We start from the raw sequence: 23,137 nt of genomic DNA, 5'->3' as shown, positions 1-23,137 counted from the left end.
GTTAGTAGCACCTCTATCTATCCTCCTTGCTATCAGGTTGTATTTGAAAATTGATTACTTCTTATATTTGAGAAACAGAAAATAAACATGTGGGATTCCTGGTTGGGTGGTTGACTTTTCAATTATTGTTGTCAATTTTACTTCATTTTTCAAAAGTCTATCTTGAAAAAAAGAAAAGGAACAATAAAATTTGGGTATAGATGGACAAAAGAAAATGGGAAGAATGAAAGGAAAATTTTCCCTGACAACTTGCTAATTGGACCCTAGAATCTAGGGACTTGAGCCCAGGAGAGTTGTAAAAAGGCAAAATGAGGGTAGGGCTTTCTAGAAACAGCAAGCCTAGTAGACAAAGAGAAGTGCCGCTATGAATTACTAAACATTTGAAAATCTCAGGATTTAAATTGGATAGTGATTCTTTCCAGCAGACACCTAAATGGAAGCTTTCATTCCTCCACCTGTCCCAATGTGCCCAGCACAAGGGATTCCCACCAGTGCACCAGAACCTTGCTCAGTGCTCATCTGACTACTGTAGTTGTTGTCTTCCCAGGACACCTATAAGCTCCAGGGACCCCTCTCTGAACATCTAGCAGAATATTAGGAAAACTTTGGTCTTAATAATAGAGGTTTACAATGGAGCAAACTGGATCAGAATGAGATTTATATCCTCATGAGCTAGTGTCGCCATCACAATGCTGGTACTGACATTGGCTATCGTAACAGGCATGCACTGGAGATAGCAGAAGGGATGAGTCATCTTGCTGTCTACAGTACTCAAGAGAAGACTAGAATTTGCAAAGCACCAACAGGATAAAGAGGCAGAAAAATGTTTTTCACTATTGCACAGACACTGAAGCTACCATTAAAGTCTAAAACATAATTTTAAAATAGCTAATACTTCTATGTCTTTCAATATCAACAGCTTCTCCCAATCCTTTCTAGAAAAGATGTCCAAAATATTAGCTTACTGTAAAGGCTGAATAATGTAATAAGTATATCTAGTATCTGGCATGTCATTTTAATGCATTGTAGCTATTATTAATAATTATATAATTATTATATAATTGTTACAATATGACAATTGTTGTGAGGTGATGGTTCTAATTCAAAGTGTCCACTACGTGACTTATCATTTCAGCCTATCAAAAAATAAACAACCATTAGGGCAAGAATGACTATATTTAGAATTAAAAAATCCACTGGGGAAACTCTTATTATATCCATGTCCAGACATAACAGTTAATGAAAATTCTCCAACTCAATAATAGCAGAACTTGTGAGACTCTGGCCTTAGGGAATGTAGGTTTGAGTAACCCCTTCAGTTAAAGACATCTGACCAGAAAAAGTGCCTAAAATATGTTACATTTTACATGTCTTAAAAAAGTTTATTTCTTAAAATATCTATGAAAATATATAGTTTCATTATTTTTCATCATCATCACATCATTTAACAGCAATTTTCAAAACTGTAAGCAAAAGTACCAAAGGGATGGTATAAAACAAATTTCACATATAATAAAACCTGCACTGACTTGTATTCTTTTATAACTTATATAGTACTACTATGTTATTCTTTTCACAAAACCAACAGGATTTTATTCTTTTATGGTCCTAGTAGTTCCATTAATGATATAGTAACTATTTTAAAGTATCTTCAAGACTTTAGTATAAAACAGTATTTATAACATACTGTTAGTATAATGAAAGTACTGTACTCTGTAATTATTCATGTTGCTTCATAATAGAATTGAAGTAATTCTCTCTTAGTCATTTTCTCGCTTTAGTATGGATCTTATGAGCTACTTTATGTTTTTGATACTGGAATATTGCATGTTATGTATGATTTTTACTCTCTTGTATGATAATATTCTTTTAGTTCTTGCAATGGACCTTCCAAGGTTTAAAGTTATACTTTTGAATCACCCTATTAGAAAGGCTATAGTTGCATATAAAGTTATATATTTTCTGAAACACAAAATAGATTATTCTTACGTATAAAGGTGTTTTTAAAGAAGAAATTATTGATTCATGACAAAATTGCTTTAAATGGAATATTGCCTGCTTTTGTGTGAGTCATGTGAGGATAGATATTTCTTTTTTTCCCTCTGATTTCATTAGAAAGAAAATCAGAGGCAAAAAAATTTAGTAGGAAAATGGGTGAACAGAAAAATAAAGTATCTTGTGTGTGTCATAAACATATACAAATTTTTGCTAGAATAGATATTATACCAAACAGAGCGGTATTTCAGGATGACTCATATTTTCAATTTTTAAAAAGTAGTACATCTGAAAAATGGCATAGATCCAGAAAAATCTCCATTAACAACTCCGTATACAGAGAAATGAAGATAAATCAGAAGTAGTCAAGCCAAGATACCAAAATGTGTTCCTAATATGTGACTTCCATCTACAGTGAGTGATGAAATAGTGAGAAGCTGATGTAGCAGGGATTTCTCTAGGACTAGTTGAGCAGGAAAAGTGAAAGTCTGGAGACAGAGCTTCAAAGGGAATGGAAAAAATCTAGAACACTAGGGTACAAGGTTTGCTTCTGACAGAAATTAGAAGTAACAGCATGCTTGGGAAAGATACTCAAATCATAAGAGAAGAACTACACTGAAAATATCAAAGCTAATTTTTTTCATGATATTACCCTCCTAGCCTTCCAAATTTAAGACTCTCTCCTTCTTTTATGTTTTTTTGAAACAGTGTTTTGTGCCTTGGAAACAATTTGTACATTCTTAACTACAGGTCTACCATGAAATAAGTATAGAAACTGGAGAAAGTATTTAAAAATATTTAAAGCAAATTGACATTTCTATGGAATTATTATTGTAATTTTTGTTATGTGTTGAATGGTGTGCTCCAAAATTCTTATGTTTAAGTCCTAACTCCCATTAACTCAGAATGTGACTTTAATTGGAAAAAGGTTTTTGCAGATATAATTAGTTAAATGAGATCATTAGGATGAGCCCCAATTCCATATGACTGGTGTCCGTTTAAAAAGAGGAAATTTGGACAGAGGGGCACACAGATACCTTGGTTTTTGACTTCTAGAATTTCAGAATCGTGAAACAATAAATTTCTGTTGTTTAAGCTTACTTAGTTTCTGGTACTTTGCTATGGCAGCGCTAGATAACTAATACACTTATAATAGTGTCAAGCCTCAAACTGCTGAAAATTTTTAAAAATATGTAATATAAAATAAAGTTTGGTCATTCACCACAGATATTTTGATAAGGATTATTCTAAAGTGCATTGCATTCACAAATTATGGGGATATAGTTTGAATTTCCCAAAGCTGAGTCCTAAGCTTATCTATTATTTTAAATCTTTTACAAACGTTAAAAACTGAAATGACTTCAGGAGAACTACATTCCCACATATTCAACAATGTATTCGACTTCTTCATTTAGTTTTCTTAGAGGTACAGATTCACATGTCCCTAGTGAAAAAAATAATTTCATAAATTCAATGGATTTCTAATTTCTACCAGTGACTATCACCCAGTGAGGAAGCCATGAAGCAAACCATCACATGTGATAACTCTCTGCCCCTTGGCAGGCAATATCAAATCCACTATTATGCCTTTGTTCTGTATACATATATTTTTGAAGGTCATTTGTTATGACTAGTATGTTTATTTCTGTGTGAATATGCATATCAATTATATGTTGTCATATGTTCCTAACTTAAAAGGCATCTGATTTATGTAGTTATAGATTACTTATTGCATTCAGGTAGCCAAATATTTATAGTGAGTTATGTCTTTAATAAATAAGAAATTACTTTCTTTTCCCATATGATGATTATTGCAATGGTGTTATGTTTCTCCTATTTAGCATTTCTGCTCCTCATTTTACTGTGTTTATGTTTGATAGAGTTTTGCTCATTCCTTTCCTATAGAATTTCTCTTGCATATTATTTTATGATCCATTATAAACAAAGAGGCAATGCAGTGCAATTTAGTAGTAAAAGGTCCCAGTCCCTGGAGCTGGAGTAGTTGCATTCCAATAGAAGTTGTAAGGTAAATAACAAAGTAACCACAAATGACCAAATTACTAATACACATATGAGAAATAGTGTACGTTGAAATCGATGTCACAAAATTTAATATAATGAAAGTCCTGACAAATTAGATTATAACTGGAAAAAATGGCATCTGGTGCTCACTAGGATTCTTTTAAAAATTTGCCTTTATAGCTTTTAAGGCACGTGTGAAATTAAAACCTATCTTGGTACTAATTTATCAATATATGCCAACTTTTCATATGCTTTGAAATATATTTATTTTATCAATAGTTTCCCTTTTTGGAAACAATCAGAAATTCCCAGGAAGACTTAGATTCAAATATTTTTATTTTTATTGAATTTATAATACAGGATAGGATATGTGAAAAACTTAATTATTAAATTGTGTCATGATTATATCATGGAAAGTATATTTTCATTAAATATTAAAAAATGCAAGACATAAAGTGGGCTTTATCTGGCCTATTAAATGCTTCACAAACTTGTGAGTCATATTTTTTCTATGAAAATCAAAATTCCACACCCCAATTTACGTTTTTATAGAACTTCCTTGTTTTTTTTTTTTTTTTAGAGATTAGAAAAATTTTATTCAACATCTCAAAATGGATTATATATTACAAATTCTGATCAAAATAATAACAGTAAAGGTATTTTCAGTAGTACCACAAACTATCTGTACCTGAAGAAAAAGCCAAATAGTAAACTGGGAAGCACACATTGAATCCACTTATGTTTAAAATATCACTTTGTTTAGAAAATCCATATACATATTTTTATAGTTATGAAGTGGAAAGGACATACAAATAACTACATATGACTTTCATTTAACAAACACATGAACTATTCTCCATGCTTTAAATGAATCATTAGAAGGCTGTAAATCCTGTAATTTTTTTAAAGGTCCATGAGACAATATCTCATTTTGTACAACAAAATACAGTACTTTTAACTATCATACTCTCTTTCAACCCTACTGTGAGAGGTGCTTCTAAGTATACAGCAGCTTGGCTGGCTAATGGGTCCCTACATAATCTCTGTATTAGGTTGGGTTAGGAGTGATGGGGGAAGGGTCATTCCAGACTAGCAAGTAGTTCTGAGGATATAGAAGCAGATATTTCTCATTAGAAAATTTATACTTGTCTATGTTAAGCACTGGACCTGTACAAAAGGTATCACCATTGAATTGGTCTGTTTGACATATAAACTATAATTAGGATTTCATTCTGATGTGGAACAGCTTAAAATGGCATCACATACCCTGCTTATTTTTGCCTACTTGAGACAGAAACACAAATTTACGGGAAGAAAGTAGAAATGAGTATTTTCAATTCTCCTTTGTTAACACTGATACAGATAATCATCAGTACAGACAATTAAATGAAGCTAAGTATTCCAAGTTATTTTCCTCTTCAAATCATGGCTTATATCTAATTTCACTAATAGGGAGCTGAGGGTTTCCTCTAGGAAAAGCAAGAATATTGAAAAAGAAGTCCAGGGTAGAGCTGGCACCACATCTAGAGAAGTACAGAGAATGAATTGCTTGGGATCAAGGAACTAGGTAGCATATGGGATAATATAAGGAGACCCGAGGAGATAACAGCTTGACCGACAAAATGATAGCACAAGTTCTATTTAGAGAAGGGGGCAACCTGGTAATGTCTCTGAGTTCATGAACTGTACAATTTGACCTTTTATGACTTGATAGAATAAAACTTATTTTTCTTAAGCATGTTCAGTATGCAACCTTCTGAGTAAGGCGGTGTGTCTTGATCCACAGTTTCTTATTTTCCTGTAGAGCTTCCTTCAACAAAGGCTTATGAGAATTCCAAGGGAGCGATTTATTTTTGGTCATCCTCAGGCTTGCCAATAGTTAGGGCAAGAAAGAAATATACCAACATGATAGTGGCTATTTTCCCTGGGTTTTAAGTTTGTTGGTAATTATTATTTAGCTTTTATTCTCTTGCCTATTTCCTAATCACTTAAACTGACTATAGCTTCTAATATCACAAAATAAACTGATGCTATTTAAAACGTATAAATACCTATAGTAGACAAATTTCATTATTATACATGTTTATATTTCCTGAGTCATATTAAATTTACATACATGAATTTAAGTCTCTGGACTTAATTTTTTTGTGCTATTTTTCCTTTAACGTTCCATTAGTTGACCTGAAATTAATGATGCAAGAAAGGACAATCTTTGTGTGACAGATACTTGTTTTCTGCAAGAATCTTGTTTGAATGGATATGCCCTTATTATAAGGAAAATGTTTAACTCTGACATTAATGAGAACTAATCATGTTAAATTTCTCAGCCTACTGAAGCTTAACACTGACTTGTTTTATCAAAGGGATAGCTATAAACAGACATCAAGGCATGGATAACATACTGGAATCCCATGCACTATTATCTCCTATTGAATGAAAAATTGGAAATTAAGAAAAATGCTTATATAGGTTTTTAATCTTAACAAAAATCATTTAAAACAACATATATTAAATGTGTTTTCTTAATAACACTACAAAAATAGTGCTATGTTCAATAACCACTTATTTTCAGGAGAGGGTACACCTATTTGTAGAATCATAATTTATCAAAATAACATGCCCAAAGTTGCATAATATATTGTACTTGTGAATATATATTTTCTTTTATGGGCAGAGTAATACAACTTGTAACATGGACAAGTTCAAAAATCATCCAAGAGGTATACTGCAAAAATAAAGTGGATATTATCATGGCGACTGTCACAACATATATCTAACAATAATAACCTGCTGATTCTTTGACTTTATTCAAGCAATATTTATTCAGTGATTATTGTGTACCTGGCATGTGCTAGGGCTTGTGGACACATGAAAAGTACAAAGACATGGAAAATATCCCTACCTTCATTGAGGCTAATTTTGGGACGTAAATTGCAAGAGAAAGTAAATTCAGAATATATACATTATCTACAAATTGCTATAAGCTCTTAGGAGGACACAGAGAGTACAGGCAAGAAATGAAGGGTGGTCTACCTGCAATAATCTGACCAATCACAGCTTCTTTGAGGAAGTTTTAAGCAAGCTAAAAATCTCAAAAATGAGAAGGACTGAGGTATATCAAAGTAGGGGAAAAAGAAAACTCTAGGCCAAGTGAACATTGGATGTTGAGAACCTATTGGAGGAAATAGCTCTGTCTTTATGCAAAGCAGAAATTTGTGTCTATCTGTGGCTCATGTGAGTTTCTAATGGCCTGCAAGCTAGGAGCAAGGTGACTGCTTTAGCAACACCTGTATTCTTTGTGAATCAGAGTTTCATGATTATTTGAAAATATTTGAAAAACATTCAAAGTCTAGTTTCATTATAACTAGAAACATTAACATGATATATTTGCCAACAGAAAAAAAGGAATAGCTCTGAGGTGTTTTAAAATAAAATATTAGGCTCTGCCCTTCAGAATTTCCTGGCCAAACATCACATTCTCCCTCTCATGAAGGTTCAAAGACAAATGTCTTGAAGAGAATCCAGCCGTGTGGTGTGCTTGAGTTCAGCTACTTCCCCTCAGCAGGACTTTGTTTCTTAAGCACTGTAGATTCCAAGACATTTCAGAACATTTTTCTTAACTCCCCTGACCCCCACATAGTCCCAGAACTCATAAAATGTCCTGTGGAGAGAATTGGTCAACCATTTAAGGCCCCAAGGTTTATATGCTCTGTTATTCTGGCATTCTATATCAACTAAAAGCTCTGCGGTTTCTCCTTTTCCCAGCAGAATGTCTCTGCTTGAGCTAAGCCTACTCCAAAGCCTGTGCCAAGAATCAGCAAATGTCCAAAGGATTCTAAAAAAGAATGTAGTTTTTCAGCTCACTCAGGAAGAGTTATTCTTTTATTGCAATTTTTGTTTAGATTTCATTTCTTCTACAGCTACTCATGCCTTTGAAAATACGTTTTTTGTGTCTTGTACAAATTTTCCAAGTTTTTGCAGCAGGGACACTGGCTTACTTCTACCTACTAGAACCTACCTAGAAAGCAAAGACTTTAGTACTATTTTAATTTACTATTTTGGTGTGGGAGAGTGAGATTCCATTGTCTGCCTCTTGCTTATCCTTCAATAATAGCTCTTACAATTTGGTAGTGTGGATATTCTGTTGTTGTCACATATTTCTATTGTAATTAATCTCTTAAGAACTCTTTTACATTGAAATGGACTTGAGGCAAAACTCCGTTTATCACCTTATCCCCATAAAGTACCATTCTCCCTTTTGGCATTTTAATTCATCAGGGATTTCTGATGGTTCAGGACTAGCATTCCATAATCCATGAAATAACTAGGCATTTCCCTTTATCTAATGCTCCATTACTCTGTTTGATATCTATGAGTTCTTTTGGGGAGACAAAGATAAAAATATATACTACTTTTTCATTTGTTATCATATGTTATCTGATTGACTAGATCAGCCTTATCCTCAATGAAGAGGCTCCAGTTCTTGGGATACTTCACCTGACTGGAATGAGGTGATATCTCATTGTGGTTTTAACTTGCATTTCCCTGATGATTAGAGATGTTGAGCATTTTTCCATATGTTTCTTGGCCATTAGTCTATCTTCTTTTGAAAAGTTTCTGTTCATATCCTTTGCTCACTTTTTAATGGAGTGGTTTGATTTATTTCTTGCTGATTTTACTGAGTTCTATATAGATTCTAGTTATAGGCCCTTTATTGGATGTATATCGTGAAAATATTTTCTCCCATTCTGTAGGTTGTGTATTCACTTTAATGATAGTTTCCTTGGCTGTGCAGAAGCTTTTTAATTTTATTAGGTCCCATTTATTTTTATTTATTTATTTTTTTGAGAATTAAGATTTCTTTATTAATCTGTATTTTACATACATGAAAATATTCCTCTTAATTTATTGCTATATATTGTTTTACCATTAAATTTCTGTGATTTATATTATATTTATATTTTATATGGGTCCCCATATAAAAATAACTAATTCCAGACCTAATGTAGATCATCAGATCCTGGGTACCAATTGGTAAATCTTTGGGAACAGGTGGATGAATTTTGTGTGTAGAAGGATAATGAATAACTGTGACTAAGAGTAGAAAAGTGGTAGATTTAATTATATTTTTGCAATTAATAACCCTTCTCTGAATCAATGTCCTGTATGTCTTGTGCCTTGTGACTTCCTTTATCCAGTTGGATATTAACAGACATGAAGATTGAGAAGTTAAAATATGTTTACGTGAGTGGGCTTGCTTTCTTGCTCTGTTGGTTCTCCTTCAGATAATATTAACACATGTGAATTGGCTTTTAATTGAACTTGTAGGGAGAAGGCAAGCACACAGGAGGTTCACAACTGAGCCTAGCCTAAATATGGTGACCTGCAGATGCATTCAAAATGATAAACATGAGAACAGATGCTTATTGATGTTTGCCTCTGAGTTTTAGGGTGGATTTTATGCAGCATTGTTGTGACATTGCTGATTGATACAGTTATAAACTGTGAATTTTGTACTGGAGGCATAACTGCTTTTAGAGATAGATAAACATTCTTGGCTTAAACTAATAAAAGAGGACACTTTTTCATGTAAATAAAATTAAACATGATGATAAGAAATATTTTTTGTTCCCAAAACCCAACATTTGAAAAAAAATTCCTCTCTCTTGGGTTATTTGAGAAAAGCTTTAGGACATAAATGGGAAGGAAAGCTCAGAGGATCCATCTTTCCATAAATATAATTTGCTATATAGTACTTTCAATATTAAAACTTCATAAAATAAAAGTTTACTTATGGAATTATATACTATTTATAACAAAATTGAGGAAATTAGTGTTCTTTGATTTCCTTACCTGACATTAAATTGAAATGAGGAAAAATCTTTTTTCGTATGGTAGGTTATTATGGAAAGTTTAAATTTTTGGCTTTGTATTTTAAATTTCAAGTATGTGAAACTACCTCAGAAAGAAAAAATCATCAACATCATCTATTCTTCTCAAAAATTTCTACATTTTTTTCCTATGTGTATGTGGTTTGTATGAAAGATGTAAAGGTATTTATTTTATAGATTGTGGAATTATCTAAATTAATGTGGGATGGAAGTGAAAATAATGTGACCAATTATGCTTCTTTGTTTCAAGAGTGTGTTCTTTTAAAGTAAACACTATTAACACTGTATAATTTATATAGACTATAATTTGCTAATACTCTCCTATTGTAATTTTTAATTTGTAATATTTGGCATATTTCTTTCATAATTTTACATGTGATTTTAGTGTTATTTTCTGGTACTTATGACTATTTTTAGAGAACTAAAACTATACAGAATAGACTTTCATGGATATATTCATAAAGCCTCAAAATTGCCTGGAAAAATAAACAATAATATTAGCAAATCATAAAACTATATCTACTTTTAGGCCTTAAAAATGAATGCTCAAAAAGAATATTTTAGCAGTCTCTCATTTTTCATTATGTTTAAAAATTACATTAAGATTTTATTTATTGTATTTTTGTTGTCATTATGTCTATTGAAGAAACTAGGTTAATTGATATAGTGCTTTCCAAAGTCTGAATTTTGCAGATTACATCCTCAAAGTGTACACTATCATGTTCTTCTATTTTCTGTATTTTCTATATCAGTAATAACATATGCAAAATATTAGATATTTTTGACAAGAATACTTCCTAGAGTAATTTATGCTCTTTTACCAGGAACGACATAATGGCTGGATACCATCCCTTTATAATATTAGCTACTGACTGTTAATGCCTAACTTCATCAAGATATTAGTGGTTGCAAAGTGGTGATATTTTAATCCTGTCAATCTTTATATTTTGTCTTGAAATATTTCACAAAATGAATTTTCCATATTTTATATTTAGAAATGACTATTGGTAAACACAGGATAAATTGTTCAACTTTTCCTTTATTCACCAGTTTTAAAAATGATGATTAATTCTTATATATTTTATTTTTATAAATTCATGAATTTAAGTAAGTTTGTAATGTTTTAATCAATTGAGATAATTGTCCTTAGTGATGCTCATTTTAGCTCATCTTTTGTTACTGGTATCCTCTACAAATTGGATTCTTAAGTGTGTGACACAATCCTAGTCGTATTTGTATTAATAGTTTACTTTCTTTTTTTTTTTTTTTTTGAGACAGAGTGTCACTCTGTTGCCCGGGCTAGAGTGAGTGCCGTGGCGTCAGCCTAGCTCACAGCAACCTCAAACTCCTGGGCTTAAGCGATCCTACTGCCTCAGCCTCCCGAGTTGCTGGGACTACAGGTATGTGCCACCATGCCCGGCTAATTTTTTTTTCTATATATATATTTTTAGCTGTCCATATAGTTTCTTTCTATTTTTTAGTAGAGACGGGGTCTCGTTCTTGCTCAGGCTGGTCTTGAACTCCTGAGCTCACACAATCCGCCCGCCTCGGCCTCCCAAGTGCTAGGATTACAGGCTTGAGCCACTGCGCCCGGCCAATAGTTTACTTTCTATGTCAAATGAAAAGATATCACAGTTTCCTCTTGTACGTTTCAGAAATGTTGAAGCCAAATGATGATTTCATAATAAAATGCTAAAGGAAAGTGAATGTGAAGTAAAAACTAGGCCTACTAACTACAGACAATTACCTGAAAAGTTTGGCTTTTAAAAGTAATAGAGGAACTTTTTTGTTTAATCTCCAACATATAGAGAATTACAGCAAACAAAAACGGTGAACAAACTGAAAACCAGTGACTTTATTTAAACCATCAGAAACTGAAGTGTCGGGGCAAATCACAACCCTCAAGTCTAGACAGACAGGCAAATATAACATTACAACTGAGATCTGCTTAGCTGCAGCAAAACCCACTACAGCCATAAACTGATCGTTTCCTTTAAATGGTTGTTTTGATGAACTTTTGGAGGCTGTGTATGGACTAGGTTGAGGGTGAGAAACTACACAGTCTTGGGGGTTGGCAGCTTTCATAGGTTTTATTTCCCATCTAAGTTCTCACAGTGAAGAACCAAAACAGATCTGCTCATGGTTTTGGCAAGAGAAGAGGAAGAAAAAACATAGTGAAATATACATAGAGGGTTCAATATATCAAAGGCATACTCTACAGGTGAAAGAACTATCAGAATGTTATCCTGCCAAACAAAAGGGTGTTTCTTTCACTCTAGAACCCATTAGCCTTCCTGTCTCACCTAAGGATTAAAAAACTGCTAAGACACTTGTGAAGGTTAAAGTCCAGGGACATAGGACCACTAAAAGATGAAGATTTAATAAGATTATGAAAATCGTCCCCTCCCCCACACCTCATGACCACATCAATAGAACTTCAGTATAATAAAAGAAGATTACAGCTGAAATAGCATTAAAATTTTCACTCTACCTGATGAGGTGTTAGGAACCCCAGAGACAACAGCAGAAACAAAAACAAGGACACAAGAGGAATCAGAGTCATTGGGCACCTACAGCTACAACATTAAACACAGCCCACCTCCTAGCCAGATTAACATAGAACCTCATATAAAATGCCTAATGAACTCAGTTTGTATTACTTGATACATTGTATCCTGTTTTCAAGAATAATTTCAAATCATGCTAAAAGACAAGATATAATACTCTAAAGAGGCAAGGAAAGAATCAGAACTAGATTCAGATATGGTAGGAATATTGGAAGTATTAGACTTGCAATTTAAAACGATTATGATTGTTATGATAAGGACTCAAATGGAAAAAGAAGAAAATTTGCAAGAACTCTGCCTTAGTTCATTTCGTACTGCTATAATAGAATACCTGAGACTGGGTAATTTATAAAGAACAGAAGTTTATTCTCTCACAGTTCTGAAGGCCAGAAAGTCCAATATCAAAGTGGGGGCATTTTTTCTGCTTTCTCGAATGGCAGAAGAGTGGAAGAGAGTGAAATCAGTTCCACAAGACTTTTTTATAGAGGCAATAATCTATTCATGAGTACAGAGCACATTTGAACTAAATACTTCCTATTGGCCCCACCTCCAAACACGGTTGCATTGGTGATTAAGCTTATAACATACAAATTTTGGAGCAACAAAAACATTTGAACCACAACATGTAGATAAGCAATATAAGCAGAAAGATGGCAATTCAAAGAGAGAAACAAAAGGAAATGTTAGAAATCAAAAACACTGTAACCGAAATGAACAGCGTCTTTAATGAGGCCTTTAGAAGAGTAGAAATGAATAAGGAAATAAGCATTGAGCTTAAATATGGCTTAATAAGAATTTCTCACACTGAAACACAAAGAAAATGATAACAATAAAAACATCCAAGATTGGAAGGACAACTTCAAATGATATAACACATACATAATTAGAACAAAAGAAGACAGAAGGAATAAAGCAGAAGAAATGCTTGAAGTAATAAAGAACTTTCCAAAATTAATGATAGACATTAAATCACAGATTCAGAAACCTCAGACAACACCATGCATAATAGAGAACAAAAAAAAAGTCTACACTGAAGCGTACCATATACAAACTGCAAAAAACCAAAGACAATGAGATAACCCTGAAAGAACACAAAAGGGGAAAAATTACTTATAGTGAACAAGGATAGGAATTAGAAGAAGCTTCGTGGAGTGAGATATTTAAAGGGTTAAAATTTAAAAAATTAAAAATCTCACCAAACTACATTTCTTTATCCAGAAAATTATCCTTCAAATGGAGAAATCAAGACTATTTCAGACAAACAAAAAATGAAAGAATGCATTGCCAACAGAACTACTTTGAAAGCAATGTTAAAAAAGAAAGTTATTCAGTCAAGAAGGAACATAATGGTGACAAGTAGAATGGATTGAATAGTGACCCTCAAAGAGTATGTCCAAATTTAAACCCTAGTACCTGTGAACGTGACTTTATTTGGAAATAAGATCTTTGCTGATACAACTAAGTTAAGGATGTCTAGATGAGATCATCCTAGATTATGGATGTGACCTATAACCAATGATTCCTACTTAAAGGAAAAATGAGAATAAAATCTGAAACAGAGAAACACAGTGGAGGTCTATTTAAGGACAAAGGCAGAGGTTAGAGTGATGTGTCTACAAGTATGTACCCCAAGACTTGCTGTCAACTACCAGAATCTAAGAGAGAGGTGTGGGATAGATTGTCCTTCAGATCTTCCAGAGAGAACCAGCCATTCTGACACCTTGATTTTGGATTTTTTATCTCCAAAACTGTTAGAGAATAAAGGTTTGTTTTTATAATCCACCAAATTTGTGTTAATTTGTTTCAGCTCCCCTAGGAAACTAAGACAGATCCCGGTACTAGAAAGCAGTGTAACAAATATATATTTACAGGTCTGGAAGTGGTGTTGTGTTGGAATTGGATAATGGGTAGAGACTGGAAGAATTTAGGTGCATGTGATAGAAAATCCTAAACTCTCTTGAAAAGATGATTGGCGGAAAAATGGATGTTAATGGTGACTCTGGTGAGTATTTAGAAAGAAATAAGGAACCTGTTATTGGAAACTGGAAGAATGGCAGTCTTTGTTATAAAGTGCCATAAGCTTGGCTGATTTTTTTTTCCTACTGTCGTGTACAAAGTGGAAGTTGTAAGAGATCAAATCAGATATTTAGCTGAGGATATATTTGCAAGCAATGTTGAAGCTGACACCTAGTGTCTTCTTGATGCTGATAACAAAATGTGAGGGGAAAAAGATAAAAGGAGGAAGGAATGGCTGAGCAAAAAGTAGCAAACAGTCAATAATTTGGGAAGTTCTCATTCTATCCAGATTGCAAAGGAAGCTAAAATTTAGGAAATTCATCTTTGGAAAAGGGTGCTCTGAAGAGAAGGCCAAAGATGTGGCTAGAAAATCATTTAATGAAGATTTGACAGGCATAAATTTAATTATCCATCTGTGCACAAGTCAGAAATGCAGATGAATTTATCCAGAAGGAATTTCTAGAGAACTCTTTCCTAATGGTATGAACCATTATGAATTACACAGGAGACCAAAAAAGGTTCTGAGAATGTTACATCAGCAGAAACATTGATAGAAGGGACATAGGCTGGACAAAAATATATCCCTCATTCAGTTTGTTCCTGACAAGGAGTCATAATGATATTTTTACAATTATAGATCAGTTTTGATCATTTCTCCACTCAGAACCACGAAATACTGCAAATTTACAATAAAATTTTATATCTGATAATGCAAGTTCATCTTTGTTCTTCAGTATTTTCCTATTTATAGCTATTTCTCTTTTAATATAAATTTTAGAAAGATAAGTCAATTTCCATGATACACAAAATTGTATATGACCATCAGAGCAGTGGCACCTTCAGCAGCTGTGGACAGTTGCTTAGGAGAATTTTATGGGAATTGGAAAAGATTTTATATATTTCAGACTTGGTTTTAAAGACAATCATTCTGCAATTCTATTTTCTATGACTGAGAAAATATAGACAGTCTTTTACTTCTTTATTATAGCTTTAATAAGTGTACTAGTCCCAAGAAGTAAGTAATGTGACCTTTTCACATACTTTTTCTTCCTGGTAGAAGATAATTTCTATAAAACGAAATGAAAATAATCAGGATAACTAAGTGTTCATTTTAGGTACCTGTTCATTTTTTATCATTATGGTACAAGTAAGGGATTATATGAAGATCAGTCTTTTATTTTAATTTAAATGAATTTTACTGGTAAATTGAATTTTGTTATGCTTCATAAGGATATATTTCATAGCAAACTGAATTGCCCACCTTTAAAAGTTGATATGGATCAGGAGAGAAACTTCATTTCATGCAAACATTTTAATATCCAGAAAGAAATGTAAAATTTACTCTTGCAATCATCTGTGGTTCCACTGCATTAAGAATTCTATTTGTCTAAGCAAGTGGAGTAGTTTGTATTAAGGAATGTCCCTCTGTGCTTCTCTACAGTATTACATGTTAATATTTTTAATCCATTCAAAATCTTCCAATATTTTAAACATAATCACGTGCACTTATACTAGGGCTTGGGTATCCTCTTCATACTTTTCAAAAGTGCAATGAATTTGATCTATCAGCAATAATTCCATAAGCTTTTATGTAGTAGTACACACAGAATCAGAACTATGGATGTTGTATTCTTAGAAATTTGCATTTTCAGCTCTAAATTATTAATCCCTTTCTTCATATTATGTCTATAAAGAACTTTAAATACTTTTAATTTTTCTGGATTTTTAAGTCACTATTTTATTATGAAATCTCTAGCTTTTTCTTCATTTAAATGATGGTTACCTATTAGAAATTATATTGTCACATTGATTAAAATTAATATGGCATTAAAAATAATTAGATTTAAAAGCATACAATCTTAATTTAAAAATGAAAATTATGCAAAAGTATGGTTGATACTATGTTTACCAAATAATTAGCAAACTCTTCTGCAGAATCTGGTTATTAAATAAGCAATTCTGACTGTTTCTTTTCCCATTCCCTGGTCAACAAGTGCCAGTTAATTCAGAGCAGTTGATTGTACATTATTGGGGTCATACACTATTTGTTGCCTAACAAACAATTTGTCTTTCTCAGTTTATTAAATCTAAATTTTGTTTGAGGCATAATATTCAGAATTAACTCAAGCCTCTTGACTAACCCCGGGAATGAATTATTATTTATCTAACGCAAGCATGGTAATGTTATATCCTCTCTTAGTTACTGGTTAAGAGTGGAAGTGTGACCTGATACTGATCCATGAGTCACATAAATCTGATGAATGGAATATTGAGGACAGTTATTTCTCAAGAGGAGAGAATGTTTTCTTTTCTTCTTTTTGCTTTAAATGTGGTTTTATGAAGATGTAATGAAGCTTCAACAGCCATCTTTAGGCCATGAGGTGACAAAACTAAGGGCAGAAAGATAATACAATTTACTAGAAGAATAATAAGAGCCTGATTATTAACCAATGAATTATTGCATAAAAACTGGAAATATTTATATTTAGATTACTTGTTAGATGAAATAATGAAATGTCCCTTTTGTTTAAGGCTTTGTTCCAGTACTATTCACTCATCCTATTTGATACAGGTGCTTTTATAATTTCAAAACTTGAATCCCAAATAAGTAAACATAATTAATAATGACTACTATTTAGGATAATAATAAAAATAATATCTATTACTTATTATACACCAAGTATTACAATATCAAGCTAGAACTTTATGCTTTGTTACAAATTTTCTATTACTGTGATCTTTTGCAGTGTATGTACTAGAAATTCCACTTTAGTTAGAGCAGTGTACACATAGACCTTTTAAAAAATTATTTAATATTTCCTTTGGTTTTAGTGTGTATTCATGTAACTTTTATTTTTTATCCAGTATTGCTTTTCTGAACAACTAATAAACCATCTGTACTCTTTATTTCTTTCATAAAACATAATAATAGGTATTAGAAAAATGTTAGAAATGTTACTTACTAAAATACTTAAATACAGTTGAATCTGTGATTCAACATAACTCTGGCCCCATTCTTCCAAGAAACATGTCAGAGTAATGACAAATTACATTCAAAATTTGGAATCAGAAATGTCCACTATTGGTTAAGAACATAATAGCCTGTATCCCTAAGCCAAATTTCATGAATGACCTTCACAAAGTTTGAGTGAAATTAGGAAGAATGTATTTATTTATTTTTATTTCCCCATAGGTTAGAGTCCTATTTATCAAGATATTAAGTTGCAGGAAAGCATGAATGTGGGTCACTTTCCTTATCTCTGAGAAAGTGCAAGAAGTATCAGGTAGAGTTCATCCCTAGAACTCTATCTTTTATATAATGTCTCCAGATCCCTCTGCTGTAATATATAAATCTGAGCTTTTGCTTTGGTGATCTTACATCTAGAATGTAGTAAGCAACCTGCATTCCCTTTGTCCATTTCTCCTGATAGAATTTGTGCATCTTTCTCTTTAGACTTTTGCCCCCCACAGGTAATTACATATTGATATTATGATAATTTCATACATACAGAAGTCATGAAATGCATTAACTGCAATAAATTATGAACCATATAAAATACTTCAACTTAAGTTAGTTCTACTAATTATATGTAGTATCTTTGAATTTTCAAACAAATGAAAGCCTAGTGTAATTCATACATTATCTTTGTTATGTGATTGAGCTGTTTTCATACTTATTTCTGATTGTATTCTATGTATATTAAGATTTTTTACCACCTCCATCCACTTTAAATACATATTATATGTTTTTACTTTTAACTATACTTGTGCTACTACAATAGCTATTGACAGGAAACGAATTTTGAATATTATATGAAAGTATTTGCATATCATATACAGCATTTTAATATATACATAACATTGTTATTTTTAAGAGCATAGTTTGCATAATATGATATGATAGTTCAGAAATGACTAGGGGAAATGCCTATGCTTTTGGGGACTGCTCAGCATTGTATTTATGGTCAAACAAAAACATTTTCAGGCCTGTTGCTTAGCAACCTGCATGCAAGAAAAATTTGCATCAGCCCTTACAGAATAAGGGCTTATGATATTAAATTCTTTAACAGTATTTGGTAATACATGTTACCAACAATATTGACTTGGTTGGCTTCCTAATTTTATTTTTAATTTTCAGTTTATTTATTAAGTTTTATAAGAAAGCACAATAAGAAAAAATACACTTAAAACCTGAGAGAGAGAGAAAGAGAGAGAGAGAGACAGAGAGAAAGGTAAGAAAGGAAGAAAAGAAAAAAAAGAGAGAGAAAGAAGAGGAAAAAGAAAGAGGGAAAAAAGGAGAGGGAGGGAGAGAATTAGAATCTCACCTTAAGATGCAAAAAGCCATTCTACTACCATTTTTGAAAAACAAAGTCTGGTTGTAATTACCATGAAAGTACTATTTCCCCTCCTTTTTCTGGGGCAAACACTATTCTTGTGAAATGTGTCCTTAGTGAATTTGATACGGGATAATTCAAATGAAAAAGACCCAAACAGATTCCTACAACTATGAGTGTGTGAATATTGTCTGTCTTACCAGACTTACTTATTCTATGGGGATACCTTTGACAAGCTATGTATTTCTACTTAAATCCCAAGATGAACATCAGTAGCATTGTTTGAGTCTTACAATAAATCACTTTCATTTTTATTTTCTCTTTAAAGGCTTTTAAAAAATCACAGGAGCATAACCAGCTAGAACAAACAATATTAAGCAATATTGTGAAATCTGATTTTTGTCGTTTGTTCATTAATACCAGCAGATTATTTCTTTACATAAAAACAAGATTTATATATTCTATTTCTTTTTATTATCTCTATTACTGTTAATGCTACCACTGTGATACCGGCTGTCTAAACTAGAAATCAGCTAATTGCTATTCACATGCATGTGCTCTTGCTGTTTTTCTGTGACAGGTAACCATGTCTTGCCTAATTTTATCTATTTTTTTCCCCTCAAATCAAAACCATTTTCAGTCTCAGCTGTGTTTGCTTCAGTTCATACATACCACCATCATCTTGGCATTGCTTTTAAATTGATCTTTCTGTTCTATTCTTTGCTATCCAAAGTATAAACATTGCTCACAGGGTGCTCATTCTGCATCAGTGATCATATCACTCCCTTACTTAAAACCTAGCAAAGATTTTCTATTACCTGTACAGAAAAGTCAGAAACTCTCAGCATGACATAACACATGACCCTACAGATAGGCTTTGCTTACTGCGTCTTCATATTCACTCCCTAATTTCTCCCTATTACATGCTACACTAAAACAGTATTGAGAGAGTTATAATTTTCTAAATGTGCTGTTTTCATTCTTTCTCCCAGTTAATTTAGACATATAGTCCTGATGTAATTTTCTTCTCTTCATTCTTTGGAAACCAATTAATTTTTGGCTCTCAAACTTACCATTGCTTCCCTTGAAAACCCTCTATATAATTCTTCTTCCCAGTGGACATCCCTCATCTGTGTTAACACTGTAGCTGATAGATACTTTGGTTACTATATCATATTATATATATATATATTTTTTATAGATCAGCAGCTTTTAAGTGATTAGCAGGATTTTTTCTCTAAATTTTTTTTCCCCTTTAGGGCCTATTCTAGTGTCTTTTAGACTCTAGAGCTTGATGCTTAACATATATTCAACTTCTCAATAATGTGATGTTGAAAAAATAATTAAGATATGAAATTAATCACTGAGTAGTAACATGAATTATACAAAGTAAAATGTATGGAGAAATTTGATCTCTGAAACATGTAACATCTGTTTTTCAGTGTAAAGAACAGTTGAATGAGATTCCCCTGAATCAAAATCAGGACTTGGCATTTATCTTCTTTATGCAAAAAATATTTATTGGCCACAAATTATATATCCTATGCAAAATGAAATGGTTTCTACTACTAACCTATTTATATAATCCCTTAGGGAATAGTTTATGAGAGAAGAGGGCTGGGCTGGTATTATCCACCATAAACCTGTTTTCTAAGATTGCAAATAGAGACACTTAACCTAGACTTGCAGAAGTCAAGCATGCCTCAAGGAACAGGTACAACCAATGTATGTTTAGACAATAAATAATACTGAGTGAAATGAAAAAGCAGATGGAGGACATTTCAAAGAAAGAAATAGTAAGGGCAAAGTCTTGGAGGTAAAAGAGAGAACAATATTTGGAGAGAACTGCAAGTAGCTAATATGTAGTTGGGGTTTTCCCCACTGCAAAGAAGCCATGGATCCAATTAATTTATGTGACACGAGTTATTGTAAGACTGTATATAGAAGCAGAGAATTGTTAATTCATTTCTTAAATGCTTATTGAGAACCAGTAAAGCAACAGGCAATGTGCTAAGTTCTAGGGATACACTACAGCAAACAACCTTGAGTTTAGGGATTTATATTCTAGTAGGAGAGTTTTATATTTTATAGTCCCACAAACAGTTAATATTGCTGTGATAGAACTGGACAGTGTAAGGTTAGCATATAAAATGAGGGAAACTGAAACATAAGAAACTCACCTATAAGTTGAAAAGCCAGGCTTCATAGAGACCTGAAATTGAATCAGAATTCAATAGTAACCTATTGTGCTAAAATTCTAGGATATGAGGAAAAAAAAATGAGTAACACAATTTAGGGACAAAAATAATGAGTTGGAATTGCTTGTAGGAACATCCAAGATGATATCCTAGAGTGAGAATTTAGCTGATGTTATTTTTCACCAGCATTTAGATGGTGGAGAATGTGGGGATGGATAAAGATAGAAGCAAAAAACCTTAAAATTATATTAGCAAATAATATCCAATGACTGTCTTCCATTGTTTCTTTTGAGAATCATTAGTCAGTATTTTCCATGTACTTTTGAAGATGAATATTCTCTTCCCTCCTTTTGTTACTTTTAGAATTGTTTCATTCCTATGCATATCTTCGCAGTTTTATTATAAAGTGTTATTGTATGTTGTCCTTTACATGTATTTGCCTTGCTAAAAGTCACAAACTTCCTTGACTCTCTAGAGTTATATTTTAAATAATTTTAAAAACATGATTATTAACTTTTTAAATATTGCTACTGCCACACTTTTATGGGACTTCCCATTTTATGATGCTTCAATTACACATAGGTTAGACCTTCCATTTATATTCTTGTCTGTATTTTTCTATCTTTTCTTTTTTGTGTGCTTCATTTTGGGCATTTTTTATTAACATGATTTATACTTTTCTAATCATATCTTATACTAGTTTTATTCTTCTGTTGAAATCAAATATAGTGCTCAGTCATTGTGTTTTTCAGATATAGAATATGTTTGATTTTTTTCTTCAATTTTAGATTCCCATAATCTAGTAAATTTCTTATTTTGTCTATTTTATTCATTTTTCTCCTATTTTTTAAACATTTAATTACTCTTATTTTCAATTTTTTGGAAGGATGCTCCAATGACCAGATATTCTGCAGTCTATTTCTTTTGTATAATTCTGTCTTCATGTTGTGTCACATTCAATATTACAAAACTGACTCATACCAACTTGGAAGAGCTGACAGTGAATACCTCTTCCTAATGCTCCATTCAATGACTTCATGTTGATAGCATTAAATCATTCATAGTAGAAATATTTATATCATAAAAGTTAGAAAATGCCATAAATCAGGACTCCCCAACTCCCAAAGCCACTGTACATGGTCTAATATTTTATCATGTCTAGTAATTTTTCTTTATTGTTGAATGCCAAACATGGTCTATAAAAAGTTGTAGAGGTTTGAGATGACGTTGTTATTTTTCTTCATTATTTCCTCTGTGATGCCAATACAGTGATGGTTGGTAACTAATCTAATCAGTCTGCCAGCTGAATGGACAGTGGATTGAAATTGGATCTACATCAAGTTACCCAGTTTCTCTGGTAGAGCCCCTAACAATTTCCACTGAAAGTTTCTCCCTGAACTCTCAGCCTTTTTTGCCTCAGCAAAGTCAAAGTGCTAAAAGACCCATTCCATTTTATTATTATGACTGTTTAAACTCACCTTTTTTAGCCTCTTACCCTTGGCAGCTTCACAATTCATACACATTGGGAGAATTGGCTATATTTCAGCCCAAGTCTGTGCCCCTCCCTTCTGACTTGAAGTTTTTTTTTTTTTTTTTGGTCTACCCATCATCTCAGACAGTAGTAATTTCTTTGGGTTTGGAACATTCTATATCACCCTACTAGTTATTTGAAACTATATAATATATTACTGTTAATTACAGCCATCCTACTGTGGTATAGAACACTAGAACTTATTCCTCTCACCTAGCTGTAGTTTTGTATCCTTTAAAAAATCTCACTAGAATCTTGACCCTCAATTTTCCAGCTTTGTTTCATCAATACCAAGTTTCATCAATACAAGTGTTGTGATAGCTCCCATAGTTTCTCTGTCCCCCAGTAGTGTTTCCCTACCCAGATAATACAGAGTGTTTTCACACATTTGTCCTGTGCCCCAAAGAGACAAATACCCTAAAGGAAACAATAGCAAAGAATGTATACTCACTTCTCTGTAGTTTTTTCCTTTCAAAAAATTTAGGCGTCTACACTCATTAATTCAGCAGCTCTCTGATGACTTTAAACAGACTTTTAAAAATTTTTATTTTTTGTTCTTAATTAGGATTTTCTAGTTGTCTTT

Source organism: Lemur catta, chromosome 6 (assembly GCF_020740605.2).
Source record: "Lemur catta isolate mLemCat1 chromosome 6, mLemCat1.pri, whole genome shotgun sequence".
Classification (NCBI taxonomy): domain Eukaryota; kingdom Metazoa; phylum Chordata; class Mammalia; order Primates; family Lemuridae; genus Lemur; species Lemur catta.
The sequence above is the reverse complement of the archived record's forward strand: the minus strand, read 5'-3'. Positions refer to the sequence as shown.